Source organism: Nannospalax galili, unplaced genomic scaffold (assembly GCF_000622305.1).
Source record: "Nannospalax galili isolate Female #2095 unplaced genomic scaffold, S.galili_v1.0 scaffold180, whole genome shotgun sequence".
NCBI classification, from domain to species: Eukaryota; Metazoa; Chordata; class Mammalia; order Rodentia; family Spalacidae; genus Nannospalax; species Nannospalax galili.
The window spans coordinates 3,870,279-3,883,622 of NW_008348199.1; the positions used below are offsets into that span (position 1 = coordinate 3,870,279).

At 49.8% G+C, this 13,344-nt stretch overlaps 1 pseudogene; it reads left to right on the plus strand.

Annotated features, from left to right (window-relative positions):
- The first annotated feature begins 1,937 nt into the window (after positions 1–1,937).
- Positions 1,938–13,344, plus strand: part of LOC103743516 — a 25,087-nt pseudogene continuing 13,680 nt past the window's right edge.

Sequence of the window (13,344 nt, forward strand, 5' to 3'; positions counted from 1 at the left end):
ACTCAGACTTCGATATTGCTGCTAGACTCGCTGTGGGGTTCACACGGTGCAACAATGCAGAATGAACCCAGCAGAGGTAAAGCACCCACAGGGCAGAGTCCTGCAGAGTCACTCTCGGGTTCCTGGTGTCCTCTTCCAGTGGAGTCCGAAGGACAGTCGTTAAGTATCTATTGGCACATGTATAGAGTAGTATTGCCAATCGGAGATCACCCTGTCCCATGATAGTCAGAAACCGAGTTCCAGCTTGATTTTTTGGACAGCTGAGCACTTGTGCACTTGAGATTAACTCGTAGAAGCTGGATGCCGTTGTGTGTCTGACGCCCCAAACCTGCTGATACACTTTCCCTCACTGGGCTCATTAGCACAACGGCAGGTAAATCAGGCCTGACTTGGCACACCCCACGGTGGGGGCCAGCACCAGTCATCACCGCTCCTTCAATTTCATGACTTTACACACGGCACTCCTGAAAGGTGGGAAACTGAGGGAGGGCAGGAAATGTGCCAGTATTAACATACACAGTTAGCCATCAGGCATCAGAAGATGCCCTGGGAGTGCCCCATGTCGGCCCAGGGGGCAGCCACCCTCCTGAGCCTCTCAGTGAGCAGAGCACAGCTGTCCCCCTCCCCTCACCCCTGAACCATGTGGAGTTTCCTTTCAGGCCTGGATTGAGCTAGAAGAAACCATTATGCACCCCAACCTAGCGTGCCACCCTTCCATTACTGGATTCAGTAGGGCCAACAGGCATGGAGAGGCAGGGTGTGAGGCCGGGGGCTGCACGCCAGCACCAGTCAGTGAGACATGCCCAATCACTGGGACAAAGGTGGGCAGAGGGGAAGGAGGCAGCATGGGAAACACAGGGGAAGAGAACAGCTCCTAGTCCTGGCTCTCCTGCTGCACCGTGTGGTCCTGAGCTCCTCTCCAACACCCTTCCCTCAGCCACACCACAGGACATCACAGGGATTCCCGCCTGGATTCTGTGGCAGCCCTTGAGTTTTTGATTTTATGTTTGGATCTCCAGCAAGGACAGGGACCTCTGACTGTTGAGCCTAGCAAGGAGCACTGAGTGGCCTGTCAGTGACCAGCAGTGCCTGGTCCTTAAGGCCAATAGCTGGAAGGCTCCGGGCTCCTCTTCCTGCTTCCTCATGGCTGGCCTATCCTAACCATGGCCTCTGGGCCAGAGACAACACAGTCCTTCATCCCTGGTAAGAAGAATGTTGGGAGAGGACTTGACCCAGCAAGGAAAAGAGTAAATGAAGGACAGCGGCCTCCAGGGGACAGTACCTGGTCCGACCTGCCAGCCTCCCTGTGATTCTCTGACAGTTTCAGGCTGAACATTTCCCAGCACTCTCATCCACATCTGCCGAGCCCCAGCTTGTGAGATCTGCGTGATCAAACCTGTACCCAAAATTCCATGCGCTCCAGCTGCCTGCCTCTCTCTTCCCTTCACTCAAAACCAAGACATTGAGTGGCACTTGTTGCCAGATAAAGGTATTTTGGCCTTAAGTTTCAGTCATTCCCTCTTTTGCTGCCAAAAAGTGGCCGATGAGACCTCCAGGAAGCTGTTATACCAGTCTGAGGCAATGTCTTCAAGACCCTCACAGCTCTACCTACATGGCACGTCAACTGACTGTCCCTTCTGAACCTCATGGCCATGAAGTTGGAGCAGGGGTCACTGGATGTCTGCTTTCCATGTTTCCTGAGCCCAGCATGACACGGCTGCTGTGCACAGCTTCTGTGGAGCTCGGCTTCCAGATGTTGATGCCCTATACTGGTTAAACTGGGGGGAAGAAAAGGCAGGAACCTCGGGGGCTGATCTACTCTGACCAATATGATGCTTCCTTATACGTGCTTGTTAAACAGTAAACATAACAACTTGGCTGGGGGCAGAGGACAAAGGGCAGCCTTGGTTCCTTTATAAGGCAAAGGTGCTCAGGCTATGGTAAGAGAGTCCGACTGAAGTGTGTGGTGTGAGGACCGCAAGGTATTCCCGAAGACTGGGGAGCCGTGACGCAGACATGGGACTGCTGACTGGGGATGGACTGTGGCCTCTGGTCGTATTCACGGCCATCTTCCTGCTGTTGGTGGACCTGATGCACCGGCGCCAGCGCTGGACTGCCCGCTACCCCCCAGGCCCCGTGTCGCTACCTCTGCTGGGCAACATGCTGCAGATGGACTTCAAGAACATACCAGATAGCATGTACAAGGTGAGGGAGATGGTGGTGGAGGGCGGCAGAGGTCATGGAACCCTTAGCAGCACAGTGGTTCCACAGACTGGTCCCCTGAGAGGAGATGTTGAAGGATTCCTAGGGAAGGGGACTGCAGGGCCAGAAGACACTCTGGAGTTTTGAAGGGCAATGTTGTGACAGGACAAAGGCCAGGTGCATCAACATGTACAGATTTGGGATGAGATTGATTTGGGATCAGCTGGACAGAACAGAAGTCCAGTAGGCCTCATTCTGATCCACTCAGTGGGGAGGTCCTAGGGATGGAGGAGAGATGTCAGGGTCCAGTGTAGCATGTCAATCAAGAAGCCAAAATGGGGAGAGGGTCGTGTCTGCTCTCATCTCTTGCTGCTGTGTGGTCTCAGGCACTGTGCTCCTCTCTAGGAACCTGAGTTCCCCCTGTGTGATGAGATGCTAAGCACCTGATAACAGGCACCTGGCCCTGGCACAGGGACAACTGGATGATCATATCTAATGTGAGGGCTTTGTTAAACTTAAACTAGTTGAAACCAGCCACAAGTCACCATCTCAGGCTCAGGGGTAGAGCATTTGACCAGCTAATGTGAGGATCTCAGTTCAATAACAAGCAACACACACACACACACACACACACACACACACACACCCCACATCAGGGCTTGTGTGTTAAGTCTGGATCTTTAGGATGCTGGCAATGTCGACTCATAGGTGCTCTGACTTTCCCCTTTAGCTGCAGCTGCGCTATGGTAGTATGTTCAGCCTGCAGATGTCCCAGAAGCCAGTGGTTGTGATCAATGGACTGAACGCTGTGCAGGAAGTGCTGGTGAACTGCGGAGAGGACACTGCAGACTGACCATCAATACCTGTCCTTGAACATATGGGCAGGAAGCCCAAATCCCAAGGCAAAGATTGTGTGGGGGCAGAGATGGCATCAGAGAACAGACGAAGGATAAAGTCTATCAGGGGTGATGATGCAGTTGAGAAATTTAAAAGTCTGAAATCACAGGTGGAGCCTACACAAAGGGCATGAGCTGTTGTGAGGGACCAACATTTGAGGGGCCTCAGATGTGACTGACCCAGGGAGAAAGGAACATTAGAAGCAGAGGACAACATGGCCAGTTCTTGGTCACACAGAATGCTTGTCTGCAGGTGTGGTCTTTGCACATTACGGGCCTGAGTGGAGAGAGCAGCGGAGATTCTCTGTATCCACCTTGCGCAACTCCAGCTTGGGAAGAAATCACTGGAGGAGTGGGTGACCGAGGAGGCCGGCTGCCTCTCTGCCGCCTTTGCTGATCACAAAGGTGGGTGATGGATGAGGGGTACAGGTGGGGAAACTGAGGTAGGAGCCGTAATTTCACTTATATGTCCACTCCCAGGGCGTCCCTTCAATCCCTACACCCTCCTGAACAAAGCCACGTGCAATGTGATCTCCCTTATTTTTGCCCGTCGCTTTGAGTATGAAGACCCTTACTTCATCAAGATGTTGAAAGTAATGAATGAAAGTTTGAAAGTTGTCGCTGGCTTCATTCCTGAGGTACAGAGCTCACAGAGGTCTGCCAAGCCATTTCGATGATGTTGATCGTCCCAAAGGAATTTGGATGCAGAGGAAGTGGGCAAGGACGAAGGCCTGCAGGATGAAGGGTTGGACCTTGAAAAACCACAGAGGACTGAAGGAGAGATGTGGACTAAGATCAAGGGCTCTAGGAAGGGTTAGACCGTGTACTCATGTCTGCATAGAAGTCATACAAGTCTGTGAGATCACTGACATAATATATTGCCTCTAAAAACCTAGGGTTACAAGAGAGCCTAAGGGCTAAGTGTGAGGAGGAGGCAGGTGAAATGGGAAAAACAGGGCCTGGGTCCATTGTGGAGGAGGCTGGGAACTGAGACAGGTCCAGGTGATCACTGATCGAGAAAGCTCCCAGGGTCCGCTTAGTTGGTCAGGAGGTAAAGGATCTTACCAAGGAAGGCTGGCAACCAGACTTGGATCCCTGGACTCATGAAACGTTGAGAAAAATGATTCTACAAGTTCTTCTCTGATTTCCACATATGCATCATGGCAAACAAATCATAAACACCATAATGATAATTTAACTAGTAATTTATTAGATTAGATTAGATTAGATTAGATTAGATTAGAGGATTAGATTAGATTAGATGAAGCTCCCAGTTTTCTTCTGTGTTTGTCCCAGGTGCTGAATGCATTCCCAATCCTCCTGCGCATCCCATCCCTGACTGACAAGGTCTTCAGAGAGCAGAAGGTAGTCATGGACATGATAGATGAGGTGGTGTCTGAACACAAGATGACCCAGGACCCAGCCCAGCCACCCAGAGACCTGACTGATGCCTTTCTAGTTGAGATGGAGAAGGTAAGGGACCTGCAAGAGACAGAGGAAGGGGCTGTGGGCAGAGGTCCTGTGAATTGTGTGGTCAGGCAGGACGGGGCCTGGGCATTACCCAGTGACCCAGCACTTGGGTGGCCTGGAGACAATGGGACATGTTGCTGGAACCTCCCCACTCTCTCCTTGGAACTCACCTTTTCTCCTTCAGGCCAAGGGAAAACCTGAGAGCAGCTTCACTGATGAGAATCTGTGCATAGTGGTGGGTGAGCTGTTTGGAGCAGGGATACTGACCACCTCAACAACACTGACCTGGGCTCTGCTGCTCATGATCCCCTACCCACAGACTCACAACGTGAGTCTGGTTGTGGGCAGGATGCTGAGGTGGAGGAAATGGAGCAAAGGCTGAGATACACTCTCCGAGCTTCCTTTGGATACCTGTGACTCGCACCACTGACTTGACCCCGACTCCCACAATAGTGATGGCTGTCTTTCTCACATAGAATCGGCCTTAAAATCAAGGTAGAACTTCAAGTCCCCTGAGACTGATTTGCTGAGAAGATGCTGTCCCTCCAGGACGAGTCCAACAGGAGACTGATGAAGTCATAGGGCAGGCTCGGCGCCCAGAGATGGCAGACCAGGAGCAGATGCCCTTCACTAATACTGTGATTCACAAGGTGCAGTGCAAGGGGCCATCGTTCCATTGACTATGCCGTTCATCACATCTTGGAGCATTGAAGTACACCGCTTCCTCATCCCCAAGGCAGGTATGGGCCCTCCTACCTCAGCATGCCTGGATACAAGGAATGTATTGTTTAGGTATACAAAAAAGACCTAAACTACCGCATCCTGATGTCCAATATAACTGACTGGTCAGATCTGGGTGTGTGTACACCTCAGACACTGTCCACAGGGTCCCCAGGAAAGTGAGATGATAAATCAAAATAAGCCCCTTGGGAAGTAGGGAAAAACTGTACACAGGGAGAGGCCTGGCTGTTTGGACACCTGTGGAAGGTGTGTTACAGGGCCTTTCCATAGACTCAGCAAAGGTGCTGAGAAGCTTCTAGAACTAAGGTTCCGTGACAGAGTCAGGTGTGTGCAGGTAGAAGCTGTGCATATCAACTTAGTGACCAGGGTCTTGGTGTCCCCATCCTAGTCCATGTTCACACCATGTGTCTCCTGCCAGGGGACAAGACTCATTGCCAACCTGTCCTTGGTGATGAAGGATGAAAGAGCCTGGGAGAAGCCTCGCTGCTTCCACCCAGAACACTTCCTGGACTCCCAGGGCGGTTTTGTGAAGCCTGAGGCCTTTGTGCCATTCTCAGCAGGTATGTGAGGGGAGGGCCTGGCGTTCGGCCCCTTTCGAGGGTCGCCTGGATCATGGAACAGTATCACACTTCCTGCCCCGTTTCCCAGGGTGGTTTGTAGGGTGGAGTGAGGTCCCCAGACCAACTGACCTCTGCTCCCACCCACAGGCCGCCGCATGCCTCGGGGAGCTGCTGGCCCACATGGAGCTCTTCCTCTTCTTCACCTGCCTCCTGCAGAGATTTAGCTTCTCGGTCCCTGCTGGACAGCCCCGGCCCAGTGGCCACAGAGTCTCTGGCACTCTGACAGCACCATCCCCCTACCAGCTCTGTGCAGTGGTCCGCCCGTCAGAACTCTAATTCCAGTGATGTCCCAAACTCAGGTCCTCATCCACAATAAACCAGTCCTGTGGCATCCCTTTGGTTCCTACCATCCAGCCCCTATCCCATGTGCGTACGTGTCCTCACATAGCAGTCTGTAGTCACCACCAAGTGCCTCAGCCCCCATTACTAGAAAACATGAATACTATGAGAAAATGCTGTACTGAGAGAACGGCAGTGGCCAGGCCTGCACTAGAGCCTTTGGGAGACTGAGGCAGGAAGAGTGATTGATGTTCAAGACCCGCACAGAAGGACAGAGCGTACAAGGGCAGCCTGGACAGCTTGGTAAGACCCTGTCTCAACAAAACAAAACACCCGAAAGATTGTAAGGAAGGGAGGGAAGTCAGAGGGAAGCAAGGGAAAACACCAAAGTTAAACCACGAAGAGAGCAGCAGCTTGTGCAGACCTATAAACAGGGAAAATGAAACAGTCATACAAACCTCCTGACTACAACAAGCCCAGGTCCAAGTGCATTCACGTGAGAAATCTGCTAGACTTTCAAAGATGATCTACCATCAATACTTCTTATATTATTCAAAAAGATAGAAGCAGAGGGAGAACTCCCAAACTCCAAGAAGCCAGTATCACTCTAATACCAACACAATATAAAGACACAATAAAAAGAAAAAAATAGGCCTTATCCTTAGTGAACACAGATGCAAAGATTCTCAACAACAAAAAAACACATAGACACATCAAAATAGTCATCCACCACAATCAAGTTTGCTTTATTCAGAGATGCAGGGATTTTTCAATATACATAAGTCAATAAATGTAATAAATCATATAAATAGACATAAAGTCAAAAATCACATAGTCACCTCGATAGATGTAGAAAAAGGTCTTTGAGAAAATCCAACATGCATTCATGTTAAAAGTCCTAGAGGGAATTGGACTGGAGGGAACCTACCTCAACATAATTAAAGCCATATATAAAAAATACACAGCCAATATCATTCTAAATGGAGAAAAACTGAAATCATTTTGTGATGGTTTAAATGAGAATGTCCCCCATAGGCTCCATGTAGTTGGACATTTTGTCCCCAGTTGGTGGCACTGTTTTAGGAGGTCTTAGAATGTGTGACTACACTGGAGGAAGTACGTCACTGGGGGTGGGCTTAGAGAGTTCTTAAGCCTTGCCTGACCTCCAGTCATTCTCTTGCTTCCTGTGCCTGTTTTAAGATTTAAGAGCATAGCTTCTGCTCCTGCTCCAGCCACATCCTGCCACCATCCCTTCCCGCTATGATGGACTAATTCCCCTGGAACCATAAGCTCAAATAAACTCTTCCCTCTATAAATTGCTTAGGTTAGTGTTTCTATATCAGCAAGAGAGACGTGACTAATGGAATAATTGGTACCAGAGAGTGGGCTGTGGCCTGTGAAGAACCTGACCACTAGGGTTTTGGAAGAGGTACAGAAAACTTTGGAAGTTTGGACTAGAAAAGCAGTTGATTGCTGTAAGCAGAACTTAAAAGGCCTTTCTCGTAGGAGCCTGGATTAAAGTTGTGCTGAGAACAATGTAGCTCCAGAGGGAAATAAGGACTTAAATGACAATTGAGATATTTTGGCAAAGAGTCTGGATGGAGTCTGCCCACAGCCAAAGAGCTTGTCTGAGGCTAAGTTGAAAAGCAATGGACTAATTTCCCTGATGAAAGAAATTTCAAGACAGCCTAACTTAGAAATGGTGGCTTGGCTATTAGTGGAGATTATACAGATCTACAGCGAAAAAAAACAAATGGGGCAGAAAGAAATACAGAATGTACAGTTTGGACTGAAAAAGAGCACAAGGAAGAAAATGTTGGAGCTGAGGGATGTGCTGGAGAGGATTCCTTTGATAAGGAGATTAAAGTGATTAAGGAGGGGCCTAGAGATTTGCACTTAAACAATGGAGAGAGTGCCTCCAGGGCAAGATCACTCCCAGTTAAACCTCCAACTAGTGAAAGAAAAATGCTTCTGAGGCCACTAAAGAGAAAAGCTTCTAAAATGGATAAAGCAGGCTGGAATTCATCCAAAACTTGCAGCCAAACTTGGCAGTGTCCTTCACCTGGTGCTGGCATTAGAGGCATGAAAAATGCAAGAGTTAAGTGGTCATCAGTTTCTCCTCCAAGGTGTTAGAGAGCCACTGAGGCCAGGCAACCCCAGGAGCAGGGGTTCTTCTGCATAAAGAAGGCCCTGGTAGGCCATTTCATGAAGCTGTGAAGGTAAAGCCCGGTTGGCAATGGAGACCCCGAGGAGATGTTTGTGATGCCGGAGCTGTGAGGCATCTGTCAAGAAGACCTGCATACATGGAATAGTACCAGCCCAAGAGGGATGTATGCTGCATGCAGCAAAGTTGAGTCATCTAATGCCTTTGGAAGTAAAGTCCCAGAAGCTGGACATGGAGCTATTGGATTGGGTGTTTGCCCTGCTGGTTTTCAGTCTTGCTTTGGTCTGGTATTTCCTCACTATGCCTCTATTCCTCCCTTTTGGAATGGTAACGTGTATCCCATTCCACTGTATGTTGGGAGTATGTAATTTGTCTTTTGATTTCACAGGGGCTTAGAGTTAAGAGATTTCCCTGAGTCTCAGAAGATACTTTAGACTACAGACTTTTGAATAGTATTGAGACTGGTAATTACTATGGGAACTTTTAAGGTTGGACTAACCTCAGTGCTCCTTGCTAGGCTCATCAAAGTCAAAGGTCCCTGTCCTTGTGTAGGACCCTGAGACACTCTTCATTCAACCCCTCCTGACCCCCGACTAATTGCTCTTTTTAGCTTCTGTAAAATGCTTGGAATGCCCACCTGCTGCCCCCACCTTTGCCGTTCCCCTTCCAGGAAACTATAGAGTTTAGATAAGCCCGGGCATGAACACTGCCCTATAGAGTAAAAATGAAGACTCCTGACCACACAGATGGTGGTCAGCGCATTCCACAACCCTGAGAATAGCACCCACCAATAAGAAACCTCCACGGCTGCATCCTGTACACCTGATCAGTTTAAAAGTATGTTGGCACGTGCGGGTTTCTTGGACCAACCACAATGTGACACCATTATTCCCCTCCTCCCTTTGTCTCTAACCTATAAAAAGCCCCTTCTTCCCCCACCCGGGGCTCTCAGCACGGATCCGTTATATTGGTGAGGTCTGAGAGCCTGAGCTTGAGCCCAAATAAACCATAAACCTTGCTTTTGCATTTTGGTGTGTTGGGTCCTCGGTGGTCTTCTTGGGGTCCTGTGGATGAGGTACGACACTTGCTGGAGATCCAAACTTACAAAGATCAAAGACCCAAGGGTCACAGCAGAATCCAGGTGGGGAATCCCTGTGGCATCTATGGTGTGGCTGAAGGGAAGGTTGGTGGAGAGGAGCTCAGGACCACACGGTGCAGCAGGAGAGCCAGGACTAGGAGCTGTTCTCTTCCCCTGTTTCCCATGCTGCCTCCTTCCCCTCTGCCCACCTTTGTCCCAGTGATTGGGCATGTCTCACTGACTGGTGCTGGCATGCAGCCCCCGGCCTCACACCCTGCCTCTCCATGCCTGTTGGCCCTACTGAATCCAGTAATGGAAGGGTGGCACGCTAGGTTGGGGTGCATAATGGTTTCTTCTAGCTCAATCCAGGCCTGAAAGGAAACTCCACATGGTTCAGGGGTGAGGGGAGGGGGACAGCTGGGCTCTGCTCACTGAGAGGATCAGGAGGGTGGCTGCCCCCTAGGCCGACATGGAGCATTCCCAGGGCATCTTCTGATGCCTGATGGTTAACTCTGTATGTTAATACTGGCACATTTCCTGCCCTCCCTCAATTTTCCAACTTTTTGGAGTGCTGTGTATAAAGTCATGAAAAAGAAGCAGCAGTGGTGACTGGGTGCTGGCCTTCACCTTGGGGTGCGCTAAGTCGGGGCTGATTTACCTGCCTTCATTGCCTGCTAATAAGTCCAGTGATGGAAAGTGTACCAGCAGGTTTAGGATGTCATACCCTGTACCTTGCAAAGGATTGCCGGGCCTGTTGCCATCTCTGGTGTTGACCAGTACAACTCTGGTAAACTGCCCGATGGTACTGTTTGTTTCCCTTCAGCTTCAGTTCATGCCCTTGGTCTATGTGAAAAATTATTATGGTATGTCAGAATCAATGTGACTTGCAAGGCATCCAGCTTCTTGGAATTAATCTCAAGTGCACAAGGGTTCGATTGTCAAAAAATCAAGCTGGAACTCAGGTACTGACTATCATGGGACAGAGTAATCTCCAATTGGCACTAATACTCTATACATGTGCCAATAGATAATAACTGTCCTTTGGACTCCACTGGAAGAGGACAACAGGAACCCGAGAGTGACTCTGCAGGACTCTGCCCTGTGGGTGCTTTACCTCTGCTGGGTTCATTCTGCATTGTTGCACTGTGTGAACCCCACAACGAGTCTAGCAGCAATATCAAAGTCTCTGAGTTTTCTCCTGTTGTACCTCATCCACTGGACCCCAAAAAGACCACCGAGGACCCAACACACCAAAATGCAAAAGCAAAGGTTTATGGTTTAGTCAGGCTTAAGCTCGGGCTCTCAGACCTCACCAACTCAACGGATCAGTGCTGAGAGCCTGGAGTAAGGGAGAGTGGAGCCTTTTATAGGTTTTAGACAAAGAGGGGGCGGATACCGAAGATACATTTTGGTTGGTTCAAGGAGCCCCCAGTGGTCCCTCCCCATCCCAGGGTGGTAGATTTGGGGGCCTGTTGTAGGGTTATTAGATCCCCGGTTGATGACCCTTTCCACCAGTATGTGCCGGTGGTCTCACAGCCACAGTTGGTGAAATAATAATCCCCAGGTCCCCCACATTTGTTCTTAACTTGTCTGCTGCATCCGTGGCCTGGACAAACGTAGATGGCGAGGCTTCACATGCGTGATCTGGGGCCGGGGTCTCGGCAGCCGAAGGGAGGAAAGGGGGTCTGGTCATGAGGTTCCCATTCTCCTTCAAAGATGTCACAGAGGTCAACCCAAAGTTGGGGTACCAAGTGTTGGGGGAGGCCGTCTTGGAGGTAGAGTTGATGACTGTCCCCGTAGCAGGGTTGGTGATTACCCAAGTTAAGTTTGGGACATGTGGGGATTCATGTTACTTGCAGGAAAGGTGCCATCAGCCGATAAGCAGTTCAATGTCAACAATAGACAGGTTAGCAGGAAGGGTCTCGTCGGATGCGGAGCTTGAATGGATTCAAAGGGTGCGGGGATGCCTTCCAGGTGTCTCCCTTATAATCCTCTGGGACTGCAAACGTGTCAGCAGGTTTTGAGTGGGAGTAGTGCACCCAAGTCACCACATCCACTTTGAGTGCGGTGGGAGTCATCAAGAGGATCACGAAGGGGCCCTTCCATCTTGGCTCGAAATTTTTCCGTTGGTGTCTGCGGATGAAGACCCAGTTGCCTGGTTTAAACCTGTGGGGTTGCGGGGGAAGAGCAGCTTCATATATGGCTGTGAGTTGCGGCCAGACCCGTTGGTGGGTTAGCTGCAACCGTTGGAGTGAGTCCAGCAGGTCCTGGTCTCCTAAGGTCAATACCAGGTCAGCTTGGAGACTAGGTATCATAGGAGGGGGGTTTCCATACATGATTTCAAAGGGGGTCAAACCCATCTGGTATGGAGTGTTTCTTACTCTAAAAAGCACAAAGGGGAGGAGAGCCATCCAGTCTGCGCCAGTCTCTAAAGCTAATTTAAGGTCTCTTTTAGAGTTCTATTCATTCTTTCTACCTGTCCTGAACTCTGGGGTCTATAAGCACAATGTAGTTTCCAATTGGCCCCCAATGCAGTAGCTATTCCCTGGCTTACCTGAGAGACAAAGGCTGGCCCATTATCTGATCCGATTGTAGTTGGGAAACCATGCCTGGGCAGGATCTCTTCAGTTAGCTTCTTGGCTACCACGTGAGCAGTCTCATGCTTGGTTGGGTAGGCCTCAGTCCATCCAGAGAAGGTGTCTATGAATACTAGTAAATATTTATATCCAAATTTTCCCTGTTTGATCTCAGTGAAATCAGTCTCCCAACACGTACCCGGTTGTGTCCCTCTGTTCCGGGATCCTGGGTTAGCATGGGTCGGAGCTGAGTTGGTTAATTGACAATGCCTAACCATTTTTTCAATGGCTTGATTTCCTTCCTGAATTTTAACTTTGGCCCTTCTTAGTAAGTCTTGCATCCTTCGGGTGCCCATGTGTGATGCTTGATGTATTTTCTTGAGCAATCTTACACCTAAATTCTGAGGTAGGATAACTTTTCCATCCATTGTCCTCCACCAGCCCCCTAGGCATTGAGTCATAGGGAGAATGTGTATCCAGACTAAGTCCTCGGGGCTATAGTGGGGAGTTTTAGGCAGTTCCCTTGCTCCAGGATCAACAAGAATGGGCAGGATTGTGGAGGTCAGGGCTATTTCTTTAGCTGTCCTGTCAGCCAGATTATTTCCCTTCTGGGTGGGGTTGTTTCCTTTTTGGTGACCTGGGCAGTGGATTATGGCTAGTTTTGTTGGGCCCCAGAGGGCTTGCAGGAGGTCTAAGATTTCTTGTTTATTTTTAATAGTCTTTCCCTCTGCAGTAAGGAGGCCCCTCTCTTGATAGATGGCCCCATGAATATGGGCAGTGAGCAAATGCATATCTGCTATCTGTGTAAACGTTGAGTCTCTTTCCTTTACCCATCTTTAGGGCATTGGTTAAGCGCGATCAGTTCAGCTTTTTAGGCCAATGTACCTATTGGCAGTGGCTCGGCCCAAATGACTCTCGAGGTGGTTGTGACTGCTCCCCCAGCATGCCTTTTACCATTTCTGATGAAGCTGCTTCCATCCATGTACCAGGTTTCTTCGGCGTCAGGCAAGGGAACATCCTTCAGGTCAGGTCTGATGCAATGCACCTGTGCCAGAATTTCAGTACAGTTGTGGAGTGGGTACCCAGATCAGGATCTGGCACTAGTGTGGCTGGGTTCAGGGCCGTCAGTACCTGGAAGGTGATCCTGGGCAGATTTAGGAGCAGAGCCTGATAATGAGTTAATCGGGCATTGCTCAACCATCGATCGGGGAGTTGCTTGAGCACCCCTTCAAGGGCATGAGGGGTTGCCACAAGCAGGTCCTGTCCCAGGGTTAACTTGTTAGCATCCTTAACCAGCAGGGCCACTGCTGCTATAATT